General features: G+C 42.8%; 1 protein-coding gene across 2 annotated transcripts in view; it reads right to left on the bottom strand.

The window, feature by feature from the left end:
- Positions 1-4,092, bottom strand: part of FLRT2 (fibronectin leucine rich transmembrane protein 2) — a 104,088-nt gene extending 99,996 nt beyond the window's left edge. The window contains exon 1 of one of the 2 annotated variants that reach the window (XM_042990278.1): positions 3,785-4,092. The gene's annotated coding sequence lies outside the window, so the exon portion shown is untranslated. Of the gene's footprint in view, positions 1-270; positions 338-3,784 lie in introns of those variants that run through there. The other variant, XM_007094993.2, reaches the window with a different exon arrangement.
- Between the last annotated feature and the right edge of the window lie 21,397 nt (positions 4,093-25,489).

Below are 25,489 nucleotides of genomic sequence, written 5' to 3'. Positions count from 1 at the left end.
AGCTACGAAAAGAGGCCCCAGCTGTGGCCGAGGGTTCTCCTCCATCCCCAGGGGGAGCTTCGCCTCCCCGCACAGCTGCCCACCGGGGGCAGAGAAGCGCCGCGGGTCCCTCTAACCTGACTGTAGATCTCGCCGCGCTTCGTGCCCATCCCCGGGATCTCCAACTTCGCTTCCCTCTTACTTTCAGTCAGATCTGTCTGGCCAGCGTCAGCAAAGGCGCAGAAGCCCAGCGGCCGGGCACGGAAGCAGAGGGTTGGGGGTGCGCATTACCTGCGAAGGTTCTCGAGGTCTCCTTCCAGCCCCGGTGGTAATCTCGCTCAGCGCCGCGTCCTCCCCCAGATCCAAACTTTTGCTCGGTCCTCCGGGTGGCGGAGGCGGCGACGGTGGCGGCTGCCGAAGCCCAGCCCTGTCGCCCGCAGCGTCGGGGCTCGGGGGTGCGGAGGCCGGAGCCTCAGAGCGGCGCGCGCCTCCCCGCAGCCGGCCGGAGCCCGGGCGCCCCGCTCGCCTCGCTCGCCTCGCTCGCTCTCGCCTTTCTCCCCTACGGAGCCGCGGCATCGTCTTCCCCCTTCCTCCGCCACCTCCGCCTCCAGGGTTCGGGCATGCCACTTTCTCTCGGCTCCCGCCGCCGCCGCGGCCCCCGCCTCCGGTCCTCCTCCGCCTCCCCCTCTCCGCCTCGACCGCGCCACGAGTCCCGAAAGAAGAGGGCGAGCGGGGAAGGGAGCGGAAAGAGGCCCCGCAGCGCCGGAGCTCCGCGGAAGCGGAGGACCTCGGGGGGCGGCCCGAGAGGCGGGCGTGCGCGCCCCGGACGCCCCGGAGCTGACCGCTCAGAGCCCCGGACCCGGGCGCAGCGCGGGGCTGCGCGGGGGCGGGCGCGGGGCTCGCTCCAAGTGCGGCGCCGGCCCCGGTGTGGGTCCCGAGGCTGCTCCGACCTCACTGCTGCCACGCTCGGACGCGGCCGGGCTAATGTAGACGCCGCGGCCCCCACCCCCACCCCTCCTGACACCCCCGGGAGATGTTTACAGTAATGAATTCGCGGGATCGCCTCCGCCGCTCCCGCGCTCCTCCTCTCCCTCCGTCCCCCGCGCTCTGGCGCGCTCCCCTCCTCGAGTCCTCTTTCTCTGCCCCCCTCCTTTACTCCCTCCCTTTCGGAGTCCCTCCCACATTTCTGGTTTAAAGAATGCTTGGGAGGCGCGGCTGCAACCCTAAGCTTTCCAAGAGGCAAAGTCGCACTCGGCTTTTAACCCTCTCCTCCCTGAAGAGAGCTGCAGGGCGTCTGGGCCAACACCATGGATGCCACCCGGACCGAGCACGCCTTCTCCTCTCTCCCTAGCCTGCACCCCCTCCCACCCCCCAACTCTCAGGGATAATGCCACCGTCTGAGCGCTGAAAGTCGATTCCCCCCCCACCCCCACCCCGCCCGCCTGCGATGTACTTGCAAGGCAGAGGATCTATTACTTAGACTCGGAGAAATGATCGAAACGTGAGATTAGAGGGTAAAAATATAACAAGTCTCACAACCAAGATGGCGTTATTTCAAATGAAGGCAACCCTGGTGATTTGCGCCCCCACCCCCATCCCATCCCCCGTTAATTCCCAGATCCCGGACCTTATCAAATAACTTTAATTGGAAAAATAATCCGAAGTTTAACATGATTATTTTGAACACCTATTTTCTCCCTTCACTCTGGCTGCTGGGAAAAAGGGGTGTTCACTTTCCCCGTAGATTACCACGGACAACTGAATTCAGCCTCAAAGGTTCAGAAAAAAGGACTTGACAGCAAAAAGAGCCTGATTTGTATACAGGCGACGTTTCCACTTAGCAATCTCTCTGCAAAGGTTAAAGAGTAATGTAAGAAAACCAGGTGCACGTCTCTTTCTTGGAAAACATATTTTAAAAGGTTCTGGTTTTCTGCTCTCGTTTCATCGTCGCTCCTCCTGGCTCCAGTAAGTTGCTGTCATGTTTTAACAAGTCTGTAGAGAGGCTGAATGCGAACAGAAGAGGGAGAGCGAGCTCGCGCCAAGCTTGGGGTTGCGCGGAGAGGCGCCGTCGGTGGGGCCACGCGAGAAGCAAACAGCAAGCTTGAAACTAGCGCAGGACCAACTCCCTGGGGATCCACGGGCTGTCGTGGACCGAGAGTGGGGCAGGGGCGGTGGCCGCGACGGGCTCGGGAGGATTTCCCCGTCCTCAGTTCAAAGCCTGAGTCACTTGGCACCACTTTCCCAATTGTTTCCATTTCCTTCTCATCCCTGTTGTGTCTACCGCCTTCACTTATCTGAGTGCCTTAGCCGTGTTAAGACGACTTAGAGAAACGCCCCATTTGCCTCCTAAGCACAAGCCACGCACGGATCCACCCAGACGCACGCCTGAGACGCACGCTGGCACACGCGCTCACACGCGCGCACACACACACGCACACACGACCTGGGTTTGTGCCCGCGGGTCGCTGCTCCTGTTGCGTTATGCAAAGTGGTCAGGAAAATACTTTGATTCACATGTACATAACCGCTCCTCTCCCCAGACTCAGTGTGTGACTAACAAATATCCACGGGAGGATGGGGCACGGCTGGGGGAGTTAACTGGACTAGGACAGACAGAGTGCCATCTTGCTGGGAGGTTCCAGGACCAAGGCGCCAGCGAGGACAGCCGTGGTGGCCTACACCTCCACCAGCAGCTGCCGCTGGCTGGAGCCCCATGCGATCCAGGAGTTTCCCGGGCATCTAGTAAGAGTCCAGTCGGCCCCAATCACCCTGCTCCCCGATTCTTAATGTCCCCGGTTAATGCCCCGACCTCAACTGGCAACCTTGATCTTGGGCCTGATTAGAAATGAGAAGTGACCGCGCCGGCGCTGAAGGCACGGAGCCGAGCCCGACACTGGTCAGCGCGGCGGAGGGATCTTTCCAGGCTGCGCAGGACCCGCGCGGGGACACGGTGGCAGCTGGCGAGGCTCTGCTCCCGCCCTCCTCGCCGCCGCCTGGCCCCCGCACTTAGCGCCAGGGGGTGCGGGGTGGCGTGTTCCGCCGGCTCTCCGCGTCCCACGCTCGCGGCTCTGAGAACGCAACCCGGGTTCAACCTGGTGTGCTCCCTGAGCCTTCACCGCCCCCACTGGCGCGCCAGGAAGACGCGCTGGCCGAGCTCAGAGCTGGGCCACCGAAGAGCAGCAGAGCTGGAGAAAGACTTGGTTTTGGAAGAAAGTAACCTTCTCCCCAAGTCGAAGGGAAATGCACCTCGAAGGGAAAGGCACCTCCTCCGCATCCGTTTAGCCAGGAATCAGTCCCGGGTTTCGGGCAGGAGGCGGGCTACCGGCTTTGGATGCAGCCGCTCGATAACAGCGGTGACATTATCAGCAGATGGAGCGGGCGCGGGGGTGGCGGAGTAGGGGGTGTTACTCCTAGAAGTTAGCGTATTCATTCGGGGGAAGTGAGAAGCTGGATTCCAGCAAGCTTAATGGCTGGAGAACCCCCAATTGGGGATGGATCCTCCTAGCAAACTAGCAGATTTGCGTTTGACCCAGAGCTCAGTTACAAAACTCTTTAAAGGAGGTGAATTCTACCTGCAAATAGACCTCCCTAAAGTCGGGGGGAGAGTTAAGCAGCCTGTGCTCTCTCTGGAGGAAAAACAAAAAAAAAAAAACCAAAAAACCCAAGACATCCCATCCCGATGACCACCCCTGCGCTGGTTCAAAAAATACACGTATCCCCCCCACCCCCCCACCCCCCCGCGCAGCCGCTTAGCAGCAGCCCTGGAAGTTGCTGGAAACTCCACCTGGCACCTCTGTCTCTTTACCTGGCCGCCGTGTCTCCTCGCAGAGGGCTCATCCGAATCCGACAGGGTCGGGGAGGTGGAAAGGGAAGAAGCTGGCGCGGCAGCAGCGGGGCTCCCGGGGCATGGTATTGTTTTAGGGGTCACCGCCAAGGTCCCTCCTGCCCATCGTTGAGAACGGCCAACCTGATCCCTGCTCGGGGTGGACACCGCGGCGGGCGCGGTGCGGCCGCCTCGCAGCTGCTTCGCACCCGGAACCGAGGGCTCCAGACGCACCCCGGGCGGAAGCAGCGCAGCGCCTTGGCGCGGGGATTGCGGCCGCCGCCGATACCTCCAGGCGCTGGTTCTTCTGCGGCGACAATGGAAGATGCCCAACTCACAAGTGACAGCGACAGGTTTCGTCCGTACAACTAACTACAAGGTACCCGGCCTGAGACCGGAGGCTGCGTCCCTCCTCCCCCTCCTCTCCCTCCTACTGGGGAGGGAACTAATTTAACCCTGTGTGCGCCCTGCACTCCCTGGAGAAGCTGGAATCGACTCGGAAACCGCAGGCGGCGGCTCGCGGGGCCAGAGCTTTGTTCACGTGCGTTTCCAGCGGGCACTCGCGTGGCAAGACGCCAGTGGCAGGCTTCCAGCGCCCGGCCCCGGCATGGGAAGGAGCCCTAGCGTTTCATCCGGACCAGACCCAGCCCTCGGAATCTATTTTTTGCCTCCAGTTACCAGATGTATTGAAGTTGCCAGCAAAGTTGGGTTTTATTCCTCTGTTTCTTCCTCCCTCCCTCCCGCGCCCCCGCCCCCCGCCGCATTATTTCCTTTCCTAGCGGCGCTTTGAAGATGTGGAACTCGCCGCTCATTCTAATTCTAGCTTATAACTGTTCTTGCGTGTGCGAGACGAATGGTGGAGGGTCCCCACCCACCCACGCGAAATCCAAATGAAAACGCAGGGAGAGCTGTCTCCCACCCACTCACCCAGTGTCAGCCACAGCAGACGACCACATATTCAAATAAGACCAAGACACGGGAGGATGGGGTAGGGGGCGAGTTTGAGGGAGTTTAAGATGTGAATGGGCTGATGGAAGGGAGAGAGCGCGCCTTAGGACGGAATAAACAAGGGAAACACAGACAAGAAAGATGATGCAGAAAATATATCTGCGTACCAACATTGAAAACAGTAGGTCAGCTTTAAGTGCCTAGATTTGGATTGACAATATTTCCCGGGCTCCTGTGGAAGCAGAATGAATGAATGAATGAATGAATGAATGAATGAATGAATGAATTCTTAAAAAATAAGGGAGGGAGGGAGGGAGAGAGAGAGAGAGAGAGAGAGAGAGAGAGAGAGAGAGAGAGAATACAGGAGGCTCAGCCTTGGCCACCCAGATGCTTTGCGTTTTGTAAGCATCTTTGTCTAAGTGTTCCGGACTCCCAAGAAGTTAACTGGAGTTGGAAGTAAGTCATCTCCTGGAGGGGGAATGGAAGTCTAGACAAGAGAAACTGACAGCCAGCCGCCTCCGCTGTCACCGTCACACCCAAATGAGCCAGAACGTCACCCACGGCGCAAACTCAGACAATTTTCAACAGATTCCCTTTTTCTGCATCTCCATTCTGGACGAAAGAAAGAAAGAAAGAAAGAAAGAAAGAAAGAAAGAAAGAAAAAAGAAAAAGTTCTTTAAAAATCACTTAGAGGGTAACACGTGGTTCTTGCGAAAACGGAGTTATTTTTAAAAGAAAAAAAAAGTGTCTCTCCACAGAATGGATGTTCTAAGTTTTCTCTGCACCCTCCCCAAACCAATGGGAATCTGTAATAGCCATTCCAAACGCCTCCGGAGAGAGGCCGACCCAGGGAGGAAATGGGAACAGTTTCCAGCCGGCTTGGTGCAGAATTTCGCTGTAAATCCTTTCAGTTTGCCAAGGGGGCAGCAAAGCCTAGGGAGAGCTTGTCAAGCGGCAGAATCCATAGGGAAGACCACATTTTAGCACAAATAACTCATCTACCTGCTTTCAAATACTCATCTTGGTGTGCATAAGTGTATAGGAGTATCCACATAAGCTTCTGTCTCTGAAACCTTAACCTGACATAACAGTATAATTATTTCATCTTTAAGAATACATTTTGGTTTAAAAGAAGAGGGAACTCTGCACAGGTTTTACCTTGTCATTTGTGCTGCCAGAAAATGAGGAAGACTGAAAATGTGAGACAAGGTAGCTGCAGGTGTACAGAATTTGTATTATAGATTATCGCTGTTTATAAGTTATAAGGAAATAGGGATGCCTGGGTGGTTCAGTCAGTTAAGCCCCCACTCAAGGGTTTGAGAGGTCGAGACCTGCACCCAGCTCTGTGCTGACAGCTGGGAGCCTGTAGCCTCTTTAGGATTCTGTGTCCCCCCCTCTCTCTGCCCCTCACCCACTAGCAGTGTCCCTCTCTCTCTCTCATAAATAAACCCTAAAAAATAAAAACTAAATAAATGGTAAGGAAACAATATCCTCTGGATGTGCTCCTTACTAAAGACTATTGATGTGACGATTGCAATGGGGGTGAGGAAAATTAAGTACAAAAAAAATATCACATCCAATGTATGAACAGAATAAGTGCAACGAGTTTCTTAACCACGTGACCCCTACATCAGCTTTAGAAATATGTGCTGCTGGAGCCAGAGGAAGGAAAAAAGTAGTCAAAGTGGTCCGGGGGCTCCAGAGTGTAATAAGTTAGCAGCCTCACAAAACCGGGATTTTGAGGTCACTTTATTTTTATTAAGAAACTATCACTAATATAAAAAGGTACAAGAGTAGAGAAAGAAAAAGCACATCTGTGAAAGTAAAAAAAAAAAAATCAGCTCATTCCTTTTTGTTTGGACTTTGATCCTCAGTGGGGTTTTTACCTCTATTGAAATTTGACTGCCATTTCAAATCTTTTAGGTCGCCCTCCGTTTATTTGTACGCACCCCCATCTACACACGCACATGTACTTTGGCCTGTGTTTCTAATACTTTGAGGAAGTAAACCTAACACAGGATTTGGGTTTATAAGATCATGGTTTAAGCCCAAGGCACTGAAAATTTTGATACCGGGTAAGCTCGGCTCTGAGCCACTGTTTACTCGTTAATAAAATGGCCATAAAAATACCTGTTCTACCAGACTCTCTGTATGGTCACAGTATGAGTCGGTGCATGTGAAAATGCTTTAGAAAGTTCAGCTGTTATTCAGTGTTGCCAACAATATTATCATTACATCACACAGTCCCAGCCTTCAAAACATTGGAAAGTTACATCAACCTGAACAGTTTCCTCTAATGTTATCATCTTACATTACCCTGGAACGTTTGTCAAAACACAGGAGGTAACAGATCCCATCTAGGATACCACATAGCCTTAGTCATCGTATCTCCCGTTCTGTGTGACAATTCCTCCATTTTTCCTTGTTTTTGATGACCCTGGGAGTTTTGAAGAATAATGGCAGGGTATTTTGTCTCTCAGTTCAGGTTTGTCTGATTTAACTCTAGTTCTGGGTTCAGGGAAAGAAAAATGCCAGGGAGGTGGACTATTGTTCTCATCTCATCGTAGCAGGTGGTGCATGATATCAGCATGACGTCACTCACGATAACATCATCACTCTCTAACGTATCGTGTGCAAGGTTTCTCCACTATACAAACTATTTGTCCTTTTCCATACTCTGTGCTTTGGAAGTGAGTCACAAGTCCTGCTGACCTTCATGAATTTAGAATTTTTAAAAGCACAAAATAAGCATTTAGTGCAATTCATAAACACCCCAGATATTGAGTTCACCCAGGAATAATCTCTCAGGAAATTCCTCCTGTATTATCTACATCCTCAGGAAAGTGTTCAACTATCTCTTCTTGGCTATGTATTTTAAACCCATCTTCAACTATTCCAGGGTTTATAGTCCCCAAACCCAGTCCCCAAACCCCGTTCTTTTCTTAAACGTCTCCTACCTTCTTGCTTCTCATTGCCACAACTGGTTGGTGAATTCCAACTTTCCTACAAAATGATGGCATCCGTGACCTCTTATCCCTCCTTTCCATTCATGGTTTTCTCACAGTATGATGTTCATTTCATTGTCCCTCCAAGGGACAATAGCAAACAACAAGTTTGTCTATACATTAGTCTAAATGTCTAGTTTAATTAGTCTAATTACTCAAAGAATTTAGTTGCTGTTACATTTCTATTATTCTGGTAAACACTTGAAACATGCTTGCTGACATCATGGATAAGCTTCTGTAGCAGGTAGAGCAAAAGCCGATCTTTTTTTCTAAGATGAGAGCCACTGTAAAGAAATCCATGGTTAACACACTGTGGGTAGGTAACTTTTCATTTCTCTCACAGGAATAAAACACACGGAAGCATTTTTTGTGGGTTTGGCTTGATTCATGTGAATCTGTGACACTAAAACGCATACTCTTCTGGTTATGAAGCAGCACAATACAGTTCATGGTTCACCCATTTATCCAACAAACATTTGTAGAAAACACAAAACATGTAGCAAAACTTTGATGAATAGATTTAGTCTCTATTCTGTCAAAACTTCAGTGCATTGGAGATACACTGACAAATAATTACACACTCATTAGGTAAATAAAACAACTCAGGTATATGCAAAGTACTTTAGTGCACTGAAACAGAGTCTCTGTAGAGGGAAGGCCTTTTGCTAATGTACTGATTTTATATGAACTTTGCATCATTATTTTCACTTCCAGCCTTCTGCATACCGCAACCCCAGGTACCAGCTGGAGTCTCCTGTCTCCTGGACATCCCTTTGGGCCAAGAACTAAAAAATCAGTGTAGAAGTAATTGCTTGAATATCCATTTCCCCTAAGCCTTGGTTTCTTTGCCTCTCCATGGAGGTTACAAGACGATTATGCGTGAACACAAACAGAAGGTACATACTGACAGGAAACAAAAGCACGTTAAACCATGGAGATTTCTTTGTACATAAACCTGCCATTTGTTAAGTGGTTCCTCCTCGAATCCGAAGGGAAGCTGGCAAAAACTCGAAGCAAACCTTCTCCAACAGCACTGGGGAAGAATAAGTGAGGGAAATGCCTTTTTAAAAAGGGTATACAGTTGGTATAAAGATGTAAGCCATTTCAAGAAGAGATGGAAAATCTACCCAGAGATTTATTCAAACCTGGACGCTACAACTGTAGACAATGTTACCGAGCCTTCTGTATCTGACTACAGTTCTGATGAAGAAGAAAACACCATTTTATTTTTTTTTAATTTTTTAACGTTTATTTATTATTGACAGACAGAGAGAGACAGAACATGAGCAAGGGAGGGGCAGAGAGAGAGGGAGACACAGAATCCGAAGCAGGCTCCAGGCTCCAAGCTGTCAGCACAGAGCCCAACACGGGGCTTGAATTCACAAACCTCGAGATCATGACCTGAGATGAAGTCGGACACTTCACCGACTGAGCCGCCCAGGCACCCCAGAAAGCGCCATTTTAATCTGAGAAAACATACTTAAATCAATGAGTATAAAATATTCTGAATTAGAATATATATAATATATATAATAAATATATATAACTTCCCACTGTGTGCACAAGTATTCACACACACACACACACACACACACACACACACACACTTCCCACTGTCTACTGATATATTAGAAAACTAAAATTACATTCTTTAGAAGGTTTAGAAGGTCAGAGATAGTTTTGAAGCCTGACTCTTATTATTATAAGAACAAACACTACATCAGTTAAGCTATGTGTAGTGGCGGGAGGTCTGAACTTGGACTTGGATGATGGTACTTCAAGTATCTACTGCTTTATCAGGGAAACCACTTAACTGCCCAAAGCCTCGGTTTCTCTTTTCTCCAATAAGGAAAAGCAAAACTATCTTCTAGGGTCAATTAATAAACAGTAAGTGAAGTGGGTTATCTAGAAGCTCAAAATAAACTGTTATTGGGGCACCTGGGTGGCTCAGTCGGCTAAGCATGCAACTCTTGGTTTGGCTCAGGTCACGATCGCATGGTTTGTGACTTGGAGCCCCACGCTGTGGGTGCTGCTTGGGATTCTCTCTCGCTCTCTCTTCCCCTACCCCACTCATGCTGGCTCGAGCTCTCTCTCTCTCAAAATAAACTTAAAGAAATAAGCTATTATAATATATGTAATTAGTGTGTTTTACATAACATAATTTAATGGGACAACTATTTTACTTTGTATAATCTTAAGATACGGGTTTCACTTGTATTGCCATTTCTGGCTTTTCTGGTAACCTGTTTTACACAAAGTTTCAGAGCTTCAAAGATACAGAGTTGCTTGATCCCTGTAAAGTTGCTCCAAACAATACTTTCAGGTACCAGTCCTTCAACCAACTTTTGAATGACCTAAACAATAAAGTCCCACAACATAGGGAATTCTTAGTTGTCTTCTCACTGTATCATTGAAAATTCCACAAAAATTGCTGTTGGCCAATTTCCTTTCGTGCTTCTCCCACTTAGCTGATAGAAATAACTACAGTTTTCCAAGTGATTCTTTAATGTTTTTTTTTATTTTATTGTTACGTTATTTTCATGCTTGATTTGGTCATCTCATTTGCTTCCTTAGTTGGCATAATTTGGATTTCACATTTCCCCTTGAAACATTTTTGAAAAATTAACTTCTTACTAAAACTTGATAATAAAAATATTAAAGAGGAAGTTGCTCACAGAGAGTGTCTCTTTCTCTGTCACTCTGCCTCGCCTTTGAAAGTTTCCATTTGTACCATATTTTGTTGACACAACTGAAAGTCATATACTATGAATATGAACTTATTAGCATTTGAATTTTACTCTTTCATCAAGGGCAGGAATTAAATTCTTCTTCCTAAACACTGAGGGGCCATTGTGGATCAAAGTCTGGATTATAGGTTGGTAAAGGCCATGATGTTCTTTTCCCTGAAGAAGGCATTAAAAACTTGATTTTGAAAGGCTTTCCCATTTTCCTTGGTGTTCTGAAGAGATATCTAAGGAGTTTCAAACATAATATGAAACTGTGGAAATATCTGAATCATTCTGTTCTTGGATTCTGTGTTTATTTTTATTTCTAGGAATTCTGCTGCATTTCCACATTTATATAGTATAGTTTCCTGTTCTTTTCACTTCAGTGCTTTGTAAATGGAATCGTGTTCGATTATTAAGTGCAGCAGATACAAGAATACGGGTTACAGATCAAAGTTAGTAGGGAAACAAGATGAACTTTATTTATCATTATTGTTTATTTTATTTTTATTTTATTTTATTTTATTTTATTTATTTTATTTTATTTTATTTTAGAGACAGAGGGAGAGAGAGAGAGAGAATGCACAGGTGGGGAGAGGGGCAGAGGGAGAGAGAGAGAAAGAGAGAATCTCAAGCAAGTTCCATGCGGGGCTCCATCCCACAACCCTGGGATCATGACCTGAGCCAAAATCAAGAGTCTGATGCTCAACCAGCTAAGCCACCCAGGTGACCCAAGAAGGCATCCTTTAAAATACTTCCATTTGTAGAGCCTTTATCCCTTACAGCCTCCTCAAATGGATGACTGTGTCTGATATCTCCCTGCCCTCCACCCACATGTCAGAGGTCACAGAAGGAGTAAAAGCAACTGGTAGTAGACAATAGATCTCCAGAAACCTGTCCATAGTGTAGCTACGTCTGCTGTACATTTAATTCTCTCATCAGCAGGCAATATTTTTTTTATCATTTTGGATAAAACCAATGTTATTTAAATTTATTTCTAAACATCTGTAAATTAAAAGACAGTTTGCTTAAAAGACGCTGTGTATTTCTCCCATGTCTGTCCTAAGCAGGCAGACTTAAAAATTATAGAAGAAAAGCTGTGAAAGCTAAGGAAGCCTCAACATCATTAGGGAAACAAAATCACAGTGAGATATCATTTAACTCCTAGTAGAATGGTTATACTAGAAAAAAACAAAAAAAAACAAAAAAAACAAAAAACAGAAAATACCCAGTGTTGGTAAGAAAGTAGAGAAATTGGAGTCCACATGCATTAATGATGAAATTATAAAATAGTACAGCCAGTTTGGTGTGAATGCTTCTTAAAAAGTTAAACATCAACTTATCACATAACCCAGAAATTCTATTCTTAGGTATATCTACCCAAGAAAATGAAAACATACATCCACACAAACACTTCTATATGAATGCTCTTAGCAGCATTATTCATCATAGCCCCGAACTGGAAACAATCTAAATGTCTACCAGCTGGTGAATGTATAGCTAAAATGTGGTATATCCATGCAATGGACTACTATTTGAACAAAGCAGGGATACATGCTAAAGCATGGATGAACCTCAAAATAATTTTGATCTATAAAAGAAGCTATGCTCAAGAGACTACATATTGTGTGACTTAATTTATTGAAATTATAGAAGTAGCAAAGTTTTTGAAGATTGCAAATTAGTAACTGCCAGGGGAAGAGGGAACAGAGATTTACAGTAAATGTGCATAAAAGCTCATAATGCAGTGATTAAAATGTTTTAAAATTGATTCATGGTGATGTATGCATAGCTTGGTAAATTTACTAAAAGTAAGAATTGAATTGTACACTCTAAAGGAGTGAATTATATGATATGCAAAACGTCTAAATAAAATTATTTTTTAAAAGCTACAAGGATTGATGTCAACATCTATGAATATTTCATCTTGGTAATATTCTTCCTAGATCCCCTTACATCACCAATAAAAATGACTTGAAGTATCTTAGGAGTAATGAATAAGGAATATGCCCAGTAGCAGAAATAATAAACTAATATGTGAGTCTAAACATTCTTCTTATTACCTACTTTTTCAAAAAAAAAAGGTCACTTGCAGTCTGATTAAATCCACTCATGAGATCCGTAAAATTTAGAAACAAAATAAACAAAATACAGGTTGACATAGCATTTCCACTCCATTCTTTGGAGGAAATAAGTAACATTTAAAAAATGTCTATGAATCAATAAGGGAAAACAAATTCTTTGCTTTTGTATTAAGTTCTCTGCTCACCAGACTCCTCTGCCAAATGATTCTTCTATTTTTATAACACATAGTACATTTGTTTACTATGACTCAAGGAAGCATAATGTTTTATTAATAAAAATCTATTTTTGATAATAGAATTATCAATAATTTTAACATAGCCTTTGAACAGCTTAGTTCTTTAGATATTCATCAATCAGGAATCTTTTTTCTTTATGTCCAGTTAGGGCAATATAAATATCATTTTGTGAGGATGTCACATTTTTCTTTCTTTCTGGCTAAATAAGAAAGCATAAGACAGATGGGTGAAGAAGAAAGTCAGACACAGTATCAGTTACCAAAGGGAAAAAAAAATAATAATAAAGGCAACATCTTGTCCATCAAGGAGCTCAGATCAAGAGTCTTTTTTTTTTTTTTCTCAAATGATGACAGCCCGAGAGCTATGGGCAACCAGAAAATAAATAAAGCAAAACCACCAAAGGTGTTTCTCCATGGTTTCTACCACCATGCCTGGAGTGGATAAACATGTCATTTTACTAGGAGGATTACTTGGAAAAAAAAAATTAGCTCAAGCAGACAAGAAAAAGGAAGAAAATAGAATAAGGGCATGTCATGTCTATTTACCATGGGATGAACGGCATCATGCTTCTCTGGGTACTGCTGATGAAAATGTCTATGGAGAATAATCTACATCTGCCTTCAACAGTATCAAAGGATCCAGGCTACAGATTTATAATCCTCACATGAGGAGCCTCAGGACAAGTCACATAGTTGTGCTCAGTGGAAAGTCGGCCCTGGTTGGTATTCGGCACTCATTTTTTCTCGAACAGGAGTTTGCCCACTAGATGTGTGGTGAAATCGAGTTTATGCGCTCTTTAATAACCTTTCTACAGTCAGGAAGACCTTGTTTTTAAGGCCTCCGGAAATTGTTGCTAGAAGAAAGGAGGTCGGAAGCGGGGCTCTATCTACTGTGAGCCGTCCATCACTCATTCCCAGCGGTGTCCCAGATGGAAGAGGGATGAGCGTGAGAACCTTTAATGAGGTGTGAACTCCAAATGGACAGGAAAACAAAATTTGGAAAGTGTTGAGATCAACGTCTTGAGCTGACACAATGAAAAATCTTGGATCATAGAGGGAAAATCACATTTTTTTTTTTTTTTTGCATTTTTAACATGACTCTCAGGCTTTAGGGAAAAAGTAGAGACCAGGTTTGAAGATATTAAGAAAAATTGCTAATTAGCCAGGTTCTTTGCCAATTCCTTATAGGGTGTGTTTAAGTATGAGAGCATGTTGCTGTCTATTTGGAATAAAAGCAGGCCTAGTTGAAGATGTAGGGAAGCCACTCAATTTTCTTAGGCCCCAGATGTCTCATCTCAGAGGTGATAATAATTTCTGGCAAACTTGCTTTACATCTTTTTGTAAGCATAGGATAAAATGGTTAATGTAGAAATATCTAGGAGAAAAGCATTTCCCTAAGCAAAAGTGCCATTCTTATTAAAAAATGTGAATGTCTCCTATATTTAACCCCTTAGCTTACTTGAGGATGAAAACCAGGGTAACTCCTCTCGGAAATGATCGGGTTCTGTTTTACATTTCTTCTGTTATGAGAGTGATAAAGGGCTGATCTTCAGATATGACAAGTACAAAGTCCCGTGCTTGGGCGGGAGTTCGGAGAACCTCATTAATCACGTTCCATTGTGTTAGAGGTTCTGTAAACATTGCAAAAGCATAAAGTGCAGCCTTTCTATGAGTGACATCTTTCCAGCCTAACTCCAGGACGCCTTTGAGATTTTCTTAACTGACTGGATTTCATTTCAGTCATTAGTTAACCCTGCTTAGTGGGTGACTCTGGATCCCACCAGGCAGGAGTAAGGGGATATGTATTCAAAAGGTACAAACATGGCTTGTCCCAGTCACATAACCATTAAGAACAGTAGGGGGGATTTCCTTTCTCAGGATAAGTCAAATCATTTATGTGAATCCCATAATATTCCACTTTTTTTTTTTTTTTTTTTTGCCTTTGGAAACTAATGCCATAAAGTTGTAGTTAGAAAAAGATTGTTGACAATCCTTCCTATGGATACTTTGGGTGAGATGAAAAGGCAAGTGTTATTGCTTACAGATTTATATGTCCCATTGGCAAAGTCTTTTTTATGTATGAATGGGCCACTCGAGACAGCTAAGAAGCCAGGCCACCTTTGGGATATGGATCAGAGTACATTTGGTATTCACTAGAACTTTTGATATTTTGGTAACACGTCGCTTCCAAAGTCTGTAAAACCCTCTCATTTGTAAATATTTTATTATTTATTTGTTAATATTTCATTAATGCTTTCTTTCATGGAAATGTTTTAAAGCATATCTATCAGTTGGAATGTAGTTCTTTTTAGCAACAATAGCACAGATCCCAGCAGAATTAATGCAAACATGACCATTTAAATAGCTGTAGGGTGAAATTTGCACAGAAACATATAGATGTATATTTTAATATTATTAATGTTACAATTTAGTTGAAGGAGGTAATTTTAATTCCCAGTTTCAAAGGTTTTTTTTGGGGGGGGCAGTTCTAGACACAGTAAATTGAGTAAAAACATTAATTTCTTGTCTGCTTTTTCCTTGCCTTTGCCCCCCTCCATTCATTTACACCTTAGGGAAAGCCATGACTCTGATGGCTAGACATTGGTCTAATAAAGGCAAATGTTGGCGTTTACATAAAAGCAAGCTATCTTCCTTCTGTATAGATAGAATGGAAAACTTTATGAGTCTCATAGCAGGATGACATTTATACACAGAGGAAGAGAATATGGATGGATCAGAGATAATCCAAAACCGCCTGTATATAAACAACCCAAGCTATTGAACATACTTATGATGGATCATAATTAATATAATGTTTATGGATAATAAAGCATTTCTTATACCTATAACCGCAATTTTCCTCAGATTCGTCATTGACCCTACTGTCTCTCCTTTTATCTTCTTAAGGTTTTCTCCCCTCACACTAATATTTTCCACGTATTTCAAACTAGTAAGATTCAAACTAAGCAATTACCAAGAATAATAATAATCAAAATGCATATCTAAATAATTGCAGAGGGTGGGGCGCCTTGGTGGCTCAGTCGGTTGAGCGTCCGACTTCAGCTCAGGTGACGATCTTGCGGTCCGTGAGTTCGAGCCCCGCGTCAGGCTCTGGGCTGATGGCCCAGAGCCTGGAGCCTGCTTCCGATTCTGTGTCTCCCTCTCTCTCTGCCCCTCCCCCGTTCATGCTCTGTCTCTCTCTGTCTCAAAAATAAATAAATGTTAAAAAAAAAAATTAAAAATAAATAAATAAATAATTGCAGAGGGTAAGTTCGAATCATTAATGACACGATAATATGGATATGATGATGATGTCAGCATATTTATAATAATGGACAAAGCAGTGGAAATGTTTCCTGGTCCCAGCATATCATAGTCTAGTAAATATGTGTGGTTATTGCATCATGCTTTCTCATAGCTATACCATATAACCTTCTCAAATTTAGCTAATTTCCCAACAAATCCATATTCTTTCTACCACTTTGGGGTCTTGTCTACCTCTGTCTAAATTTGGTTGTTCTCTTGGTACTTTTACAAATTACACTTAGTACTTTTTTCCCCCTCAGTATACAAATGGCATCTATGTTTTATTGTTTACATAATTAACTATTTATGAAACTCTACGATATATTACATATGTCAGACATTGTAATTGATGCTAGTAAATGTGTCAGCAAGAAGTAGATTATTGTAGAGGATTCAGCCAAGTGAGTGAAACTACAGTGTGATTGTAGCAAGTGCTAGGTTAGGAGACACAGAAAATTGTATTAAGAAGCATAGAAGAGGCCGTTAACTTTTGGAATCAAAAGTCCTTTCTGGTAGGGTACAGAATATTATAGAAACCTTTAAAGATGTCCGCCTTGCCTGGGATATCTATTGTCGAGGAGGGGGGAAAGAGAAGGGACATAGGCAGTAATAGGGCTTGAAAGTTGTGGTTAGGAAGTTGAGCTTTATATGGAAAGAAAGGAGTCTTTGAAGGTTTTTTAAATGGGGCATGCTTAACATCTAATTTGTGCTTTCGCTACTTTACTCTGCCATAGACAATACGTAAACCCGTGAGTGTGGGTGTGTTCCAATAAAACTCTACTGAGAAAACAAGGCAACTGTCAGGAATTGACCCCCAGGCCACAGTTTTCAAAACTATAAAGTTGCTGATGAGGTAAAATTGCAAAGGTTTAGTCACTGCCTAGAAGGAAGGGAGAGGGAAGTTTCTGGCTCAATCAATGTGAGAGCGAGAACTACAGTGGATGACCCTAAGCCTGGTTAAAGGTGTACGTATTTATGTATCATGCAGAACATTGTAGAAGAAGGCAATGACGCAGTAAGAGCAGAGATTATAACCTGGAGGATATCTTTAAATGGCCGTACAAACGCAAGTTAGATTAAGCAGCGTAGAATCAAGGTGAGCTAGTCGTTCTATCTTTATTACAAATTATGACACAGCTTTATACCTGTAAAATGAATGATCACTTTTTAAAACATAGTAATCAGGAAGACAGCATTTGTTTGAACACTGCAGAGTTCTAAGAATAAAAGGTGCTAGATACAGGCAATGTATTACGATGCAGTAACGTGTAATATTTTGAAATGCTTAACAAAGAGTCACACGTAAGCTGCCGAGAGAGAGGGTAAATATGGAAGCATTTAAAGAAAGGATGTGACTCACAGGAAGAGAGCCAATCTGAACATTCAGAGAAACATAGGGAGGAGACCAAGGAGAAATCCAGAGTGAAATGAAATAACTGTTTGGGGAGCAGATGGTGAAATATCTCATTCTTAAGAGATAAGACGAGTGAAGAATCTGCCTTTTCTCCTCGACAAGTTCCATTCGTTATATTTTGTATCCCACTTCTTTCCTTGTGGGAGTGGTTTCATCCATAATTTATCTTCATTCAAGATGGGAATTTTACCAATTTCCCATATAATGTCACTTCTGTTATCTTCAAGATCTAGGGCTCTCATGCCTTTTTTTCTTACTGTCTCCAACTCCATCTTTGCTCCCATCCTTCGTATTCTGCAGATGAACACGAAGTCAGGGAAGTTTCACCACGACGTGATGTGAAAATATTTTGGCAACTCCTAATTATTGGTTTCTGCAAGACATTTGGGAGATATTATATGCTATGAGTAAAGGAAATCCCTCCACCCCTCCTTTTTGGCATGCTTCTCTTGGGCTATCACAGTGAGACCCTCGATGGGAGAAGATGTAACTTTTAAATTCTTGGCAAATACAGCTTGGAACTTCAACCTTTCATTGGTTTTAGCATCTAAAATCCAGATATCCTGCCCATGCCCCTCCCTCGTGCCACTTCACCAACCCCCATTCTCGGAAAACATGGTGTCAGTGTCTTCAGCGTCTGGAAACTTTTGGCATGGAAACCACCGTAACACAATGAAACATTTCCTTTTCATGTACATTGAGTCACGTCAACGTGCTTTAGATCTCGAGAACCCCTCCCCGAACTGTCTAAACGCCCCATTTTAAAAGAGGGCATTGATACAAATGTCAAAAACCAATGACAGCAAGGTTGATGCCATCCCAAGTTCTTAATCCCAACATGACAAGCCCTGAGTACGTCCAGATGTATGTGGATAAGGTTTTGTTTAACTTGCTTAGAAAAAGAACTTGGGAGAATACAATTGCAAGCTGTTTATTTAGAATATATATATACATATATATAGTATATATGTGTATATATATATGTATATATATATATATAATATTTAGTGTTTTACATTTCCAGAGGAAATAAAATCCATTGTGCAGAAAGTAAAGTAAAATGCATGGATTTTTTATGTTCCAAAAAGCAGATCCTAAGGCTTACTATTTTTAAAACTTTCATCAACTTCAAAAGATCCCCCTGGTTATACTGTCACATGGAAATAAGTACACAGGTCTAACAACAAATCCTTCAACTTTTCTCTTTAAATATATGGTTTATTTTAATGAAAGAGGGCCTAGGTTAAAAATAAAAATGAAAGAAAAGGTGCCAGCTTTCTACCAAGCATATTGTTAGCCTGAGGCAAAGTCTATCCAGAGTACCCCTCTAAGTGCCCCTGAAGGTGGTTCACCGTTGTCAAAGTGTAAGGAAAATTTCCATTCTATCACGTGTAGAATATAGCTAAAAAAGAATCTCATATACGTTTTTTTTGAAAGTTTCAGAAGATTCATATATAACAATGTTTTATTGTCTTAAGTTATATTAATATATCCATTACTCTGACTAAGTAATGAGGGTTAATATGGCTTAATCCTAATTTAATTTTCTCACCGCTAAGTGCCTACAGAGAGCAGGCAAATTACCATATCTCTTTATTAGGTTCATTAAAACCACTGAAAGGTGATATTTACAATTAGTTGTAAAAACTTATTACTTTGGCTGAAACAAATCCAGAGTAGGTGAGCAAGACTGTAACTCGTCAACATTTCATAGCCATAGTGCCCGAAATACATTTTAGATAGTTCAAAACACAAAGCTCAAAAAAATATAACACGTCAAAGTCCTATGTCAGGAAGTATCTGCCCAAGTCACTGGGGCATTTTCAGAGATTCACTGCTTAAGGTATGCTTATTAATATGTTTCTAACCTATACATTGGGATTTCTAATGTAGCCCAATGACCCTACCCATGTCAACTTTGCTACGTGTACCAGTGTACTGAGGGAAACACATTCCTAGCAGCTGGTGGCCCCATTGCTGAGAAAAGTGGCGGAAAGCATAGTTTGCATGTGCCCCAGACTTTGCATCTAGTTGAACATACATCTTATGCCCCCCAGAGATATTTACAAGGCCTCCAAAAAGAAGACTGAAGTTTTTCAGCCTCTTTTTGTTCAAGTCTCTCACAAGTCACATGCCTGTTGCCATTGCACATAATCTAGATACTCAGAGAGCCGTGCCTTTCGCTAGGCAAATAACTGGGAACTTCGTACGCATGTATCACACATCCACGTGAGGTTCTGGGGATGCAAAGCTGAATAGGAAGCTCTCCTAGCTGTGATCCTTCAGAGTTTATTTGACAGAAACTGGAAGAGAGAGAACACTAAGTTGCTTTAGTTGTCAAGAATGGTATGTATGTGTCAGATAAAACCCATCAATTAATGTCCAACTACAGAGTATTGGTTTGCTTTTGTTCTAGATCTAATATTTTTTAAAGAGGTATCTGGTAATTTCATTGGCTATCTGAAGCTTGTCAAAGTGACAAATTATTCTTGCAGTACTCCTCTGTTGATTCCAAGACAAAATATCATTTTAAAATATGTTCCCTTGCTCTGCACTTTGCTGCGAGTTTACAGGACAAAACCATTAAGTTAACAACTGGAGCTGCAAAGAAATCATTCCCCAGTAATTAAATAAATCTCAAAACCTCTAAGGTTCAGCAAGGGTAATTGCCAGGGAGAGGAGTTTGCAGATTCTGCCTGTCACAGAGACATCTTTCTCTTAGGTTTTCTCCACTTTCCACTACCGCTGCCAGTGAACTCCCCAACAGCCATTGGTTCCCTCAGCTGTAAACTCTAACTTCTTCCCCTAACGTTTAGGTGTGAACTGAAAAGCCCTCCATTTGATTTACCAGTTTAGTGGTAAAACTGAATTAAGGTGGAAGTTCTCAAATTGTTTCCAGAATATTAATAAAGAACAAAATAGGAACTAAATTAGAAAATAAAATAAAACACGGGTCCCTGCACGGCTCAGTCAGTTGAGGGTCCGACTCTTGGTTTCCGCTCAAGTCATGATCCCAGGGTCCTGAGATCGAGTCCCATGTCTGGCTCCACAAGAGCATGGAACCTGCTTGGGATTCTCTCTCTCTCACTCTCTCCCCTGCTCGTTCTCTCTCTCTCAAATAAAAATAAATAAATAAATAAGAATCGAAAAGAAAACGAGAAGTATTTTCCCTCAGAAGGTAGAAGTGTTTTACTGAAGATAGCCTCCCTTAGCATCTGTGACCTTATCTATTCAACCGGTTAATTAGCTCTAGAAGCTATCACGGTTAGTTACGTCACTGGGGAGGGAGACCCAGAGGGAGAATAGTGGAGTTGCTATACCTTACTTAGACAGTGTTGTTTTTATCTGTTCTGTTTATTTACGTTTTAGAAGAGGTTCCCTTTGAAGAACATTGCATGAACTAAGAATATTTAAAACCATCACGTAAACCATGTTGAACTAGTTGCTTTCGGGTGCATGTGTGACAAACATATGACATGAGTACTGCTTATGTTCCTTGCTTCCGTGGAAGGCATCACTATACTCTTGCAATCCCTCACTGATTCCCGATGGAGCCTCAGAATCCTTCTCAACCCAGCAGTTCAGAAAGCGACAATGACTGGTCAGGAATTGGCACACTAGTTTAATCCAATGAACCACCATCTCTTTTTTAGCCCTTTCTTAGAATGTCTTCCTTCCAGCTCCAGGTCTATCATGATCTGTGTGCAAGAATGGGCTCTTCCCTAACAGTCTTCCTTAGGGTATCACTCTCTGCCCAGTGTGTTAAACTGGAAGTCGGAAGTCATTTTCACTATCTCAATAGTTCTTACATTAACCCACTCTCACTAAATTTGTTTCTGAATATTACCTTACATTTCTTATCAAGCGTTCTTTGGAACACGATTCCTACTGTATATGCCATGAAAAATATTCCTGAGGCAAATATACTTGGAAAATGCTATCTACTATAGCCAACTTGTGAAGAGTTACAATGTGTAACAGCTAAGGAAAGAATCCAACAAGTGCTGTATTAAACGGTCTGATTTCGTTTAACCAAGAATTTCCCAAACAAATTTGACCACAGAAAACTTTTATTTAATGACACTGTTTACCAAGTCCAGGAACACATTTTGGGAAATGCTGTCATAACTTGACCAATTTCTTTATTCAAATTTCTTCTCCCTTCAACCCATCTTATTCTACCACCAGACTTATCTTTCTGTAATTATATGGGTGATCACATCATCCCCCCAAATTCTTAATGACTTCACATTAGTTATAGAATAAGCCCAAACTTTGACTATCATACTCACAACTCAAGGTGTCTTCTGCAATTCATCTTCATCAGCTGTAAGGCAAGGTAGGCAACCATTCTTTGCACATCGTCAGTGCTTTGTGCGTGAATCTGCCTCTCCTCAGCCCCAGGTCTTCCTGATTGCCATTCAACATGCCCACTCATTTTTACGTCTTTCTGCTTTGGATCAGCCTGGAATGTCCATTTTCTTTACCTCCGCCAACCAAAATTCTTCAATGTGCAGCTTCAGGAACACTCTAAGTGTGAAGTATCTCCTTTGCTTTCTCCAGATCCCTAAAGAAACTAATCACAACCTTAGATATGTTCTCACTACACTCCGAATACCTTTCTCCACCTGTTGCACTCCCTGGACATAGATGGAAACACCTGCAAAGGACTGGTCCAGGGCTTCTCCGTCTTCTCACTTTTGGCACGTTGCACTGGATGACTCTTTGTTGTGTAGACATGTTCTGAGAATTGTGGTATGTGTAGCACCATCCATGGCCTCTACCCACCAGATGCTAGTACCATCCCTCTCCCTAGATGTTGCCAAGTGCCTCTGGTGAGGGCGGGGGGAGGAGGGTGCAAAATTGCTACCATCAAGAACCGCTGTCTTAGACCAAACTTTCGCATCTCCCTAGCCTTGGTCCTGTGCCCACCGAGCAGCCACTGAATTCAACATAATTGAATGTTCCTATTTGCCCCTTGAGGGTTTAATTGCAGTTGATGAGGAGAAAAGAGAAAAAAAAAAGAGACAAGGAAAGAAGATATTCCCCAAATGCTCTCATTTGGGAATCTTGTGAGCATCGTTATTTTCTCATTTTGAATTTCTCAAAAATCAAAGCTGAGAGGTTGCAAGACCCATTCTCCCCATTCAAAGAATACCTAGACTTTCGAAGTCTGCTTCTCATTTCTAGGATTTTGCTATTCCCAATTCGTCTTTTGTTTCGTGCTCTCTCCAGTTTTCAGTTTGGGCGAAGTGAATACACAATCGAGCCATTAGGACTCGTTAACTGGATTGCTTTGTCTTTCTCTTTCTGTGTCTCTTTCATTAATGATACATAGCGATTTGTCTCCAGAGACTTTTTTTATCCTTTAGGAAAAACTCTCATATTTTATTTCTCACAAAGAGTTGTCTTGTGGCATGCAGCCTCATCAAAGTCATAATTACGTTTCATTTGTCGGCATTGAACTGTCTGTCATCTGTAAGCATTTGAGCCTGGCACACATCTTTCTGCATTTGTACCACATTTTTCCGAGTTACTTACCAAGCTGAGATGATTTGTTGGTGAGTATAAGATACTTTTGGCACTCTCTGCCTTTAATTTTTCCTGGCTACATAACAAGGTTGTTTATCATCTTCTAGCTGTCCCCAGGCCAAAATAATAATGATGCTATTTGTAATTTTATTTATAAAAATTGCTAAAAGATATTGTTTGTCATTAACCTTGATGGGTGTCTGCATACTCCATCTGTAGCAGCGATTTTTATGGTTTTTTTCACAAATACCCAACTCCCACTTTAGGTGGAAAGGATGAATTTAAAAAGCTCAAATCCACCCATATGTTAGGATCTTTATCTGAACCTTATCTGAACGATCTGAGCTTTCTGAAACCCTCAAATTCTGAGCTGGAAATTAGAGAGTAACCTCTCTCACTAGGCTTCCTACATTCAAAAAACTGGCAAATTCAGAGGGAATTGGTACACGCACAGAACTTCTGTATATCAGCCCTGGTATTTGATTAAAATTGCAATAGACACTCTATCACTTGGCTTTGTTTAGCATGACATATCATTTTGGACCCAGAAAGAATCTTAATTGAGGATCAATTTGAGAGTCGGCAATCTGCAAATGAGGAAACCCTGGTCAGGAGTCATTAAATAGTTTGCGCTTTTAAAAGAAAGATAAAATCCAAGTTAAAAAGAAGAAAAAAAAAGGTGCAAAAATATTTTCTACCCTTCTAACTCAACTCTCCACTTTCAGGGTGAAATTTGACAATCCACGGCAGACACTATTCATTTTATCTGATTTTGCCTCAGCAGATGTACAGATGTAATTTTAACCTAAACACAAAACAATGGCAAAAGAACGGGCCAAGAGTCAGTTTCTGCCCTCCCCTGTCTTGTTTCTGCTTTTAACTCAATTTTATACTGTCCATTAATTCCATTTATAAAGATGATTAAATATATTTTCATAAGTCTCCTCAGTCCTCTTGGCTCTTACACTCACCGGAAGAAGAAAGCATGGCTTGTAATCACTCTGTGGTTGTCACTGTGTATTTTTCTCTTAGAATTAAAATGTAATACTTGCCTCAAGATTTCCATTGGCTTTTTCTAGTCTAATTGCATTTCTTCCAAGAACACTAAATTTTTTTTTTAAAATGTTCACCTTTCTAGATCAGTGTTTCTTGAAGGATGGCTGGGTAGACCATCTGTGCCAGAATCATTTAACATGCGTGACAAAAATGTAAAAATCTGAGAAGGCTCATCCCAAGTGTGATGAGTGAAAATCTCTGAACATAGATATCAGGTCTCTGCATTTTAACCGAGTTCCTTGAGGGAGTACCCTGTAAAAGTCTGAGGTGACTGCCTCAGAAATGGACCTCTAGATACCAACTGTTGGACTAGATGGCTTGTGTGCGCTATTCTCACCCAAATGCACCACCATTTACTATTCTGGACATCTTACTTATTTTTGTTGTTGTTGTCCCTCCCCCAACTGTAATGCGTAAGGGCTAGACATTTTTTTTAACTGATTTTGTTCAATGCTATAGTACAGACCCTAGAATAGTAGACACAGACTCAATAAATATTTATTGAATGAAATGCAGAAACCATCTCAACTCAACAACACTGGGGGTGCCTGGGTGGCTCGGTCGGTTAAGCGTACAACCTGGTTTTGGCTGAGGTCATGATCTCACGGTTTTATGAGTCTGAGCCCCACATCCAGCTCTGTGCTGACAGTGCAGAGCCTGCTTGGGATTCTCTCACTTCTACCTTTCTCTCTGCCCCTCCCCTACTCGTGCTGTTTCTGTCTCTCTCTAAATGAATAGACAAACTTAAAAAAAAAAACATTAAACAACAACAACAAAAAAACAACTCTGTAAAGCAGGTGCTATTACTGTTGCTGACAGACAAGAACAAGGAGGCTTATAAAAGAGAAATAAATGACTCACCCAAAGTCATGCAGCCTGTGCATAGCTGGGCAGAACGTTACGCCAAAGCTTCCATTCTTTCCATGAATTCTCAAAGTTTCTCAAGGATCCTCTTGTTCAATTTCTTTGTTCTTCAAATAAAAGAGTGCTTTCAGCCCAAATATTACATTTTCAGAATGAAGGAGAGAACCAGACAGCACATGGTTCCAATGTGTAGGATAGACAAAGTGTTTCCCTGCTCTCTGCTCCCTTCTTATGTTCCTTATTGTGTGAATCCAGGCAAATCTAGCTGGATCTAAAGCATATTTTGTCTTATTTTATTTTATTTTATTCTAATGATTTTATTTTATTTTTTGGCTCTTGTTTTTCAGGGCCTGAAATTAGAGTTAATTATACTTATCCATTTGTACCAAATTATCATCATGAATTCAAGCAAAATATGTCTTGCTTCACTCATCTTTAATTTTCCCCTTTTCATCCGTGACCTCTGCCCCCATTCCTTTCACCCTGTAGACATTTACCATAGTGTTTGATATATGT

This window comes from Panthera tigris, chromosome B3 (assembly GCF_018350195.1).
Source record: "Panthera tigris isolate Pti1 chromosome B3, P.tigris_Pti1_mat1.1, whole genome shotgun sequence".
Lineage (NCBI taxonomy): Eukaryota > Metazoa > Chordata > Mammalia > Carnivora > Felidae > Panthera > Panthera tigris.
This window is presented reverse-complemented; position numbering and strand designations above follow the sequence as displayed.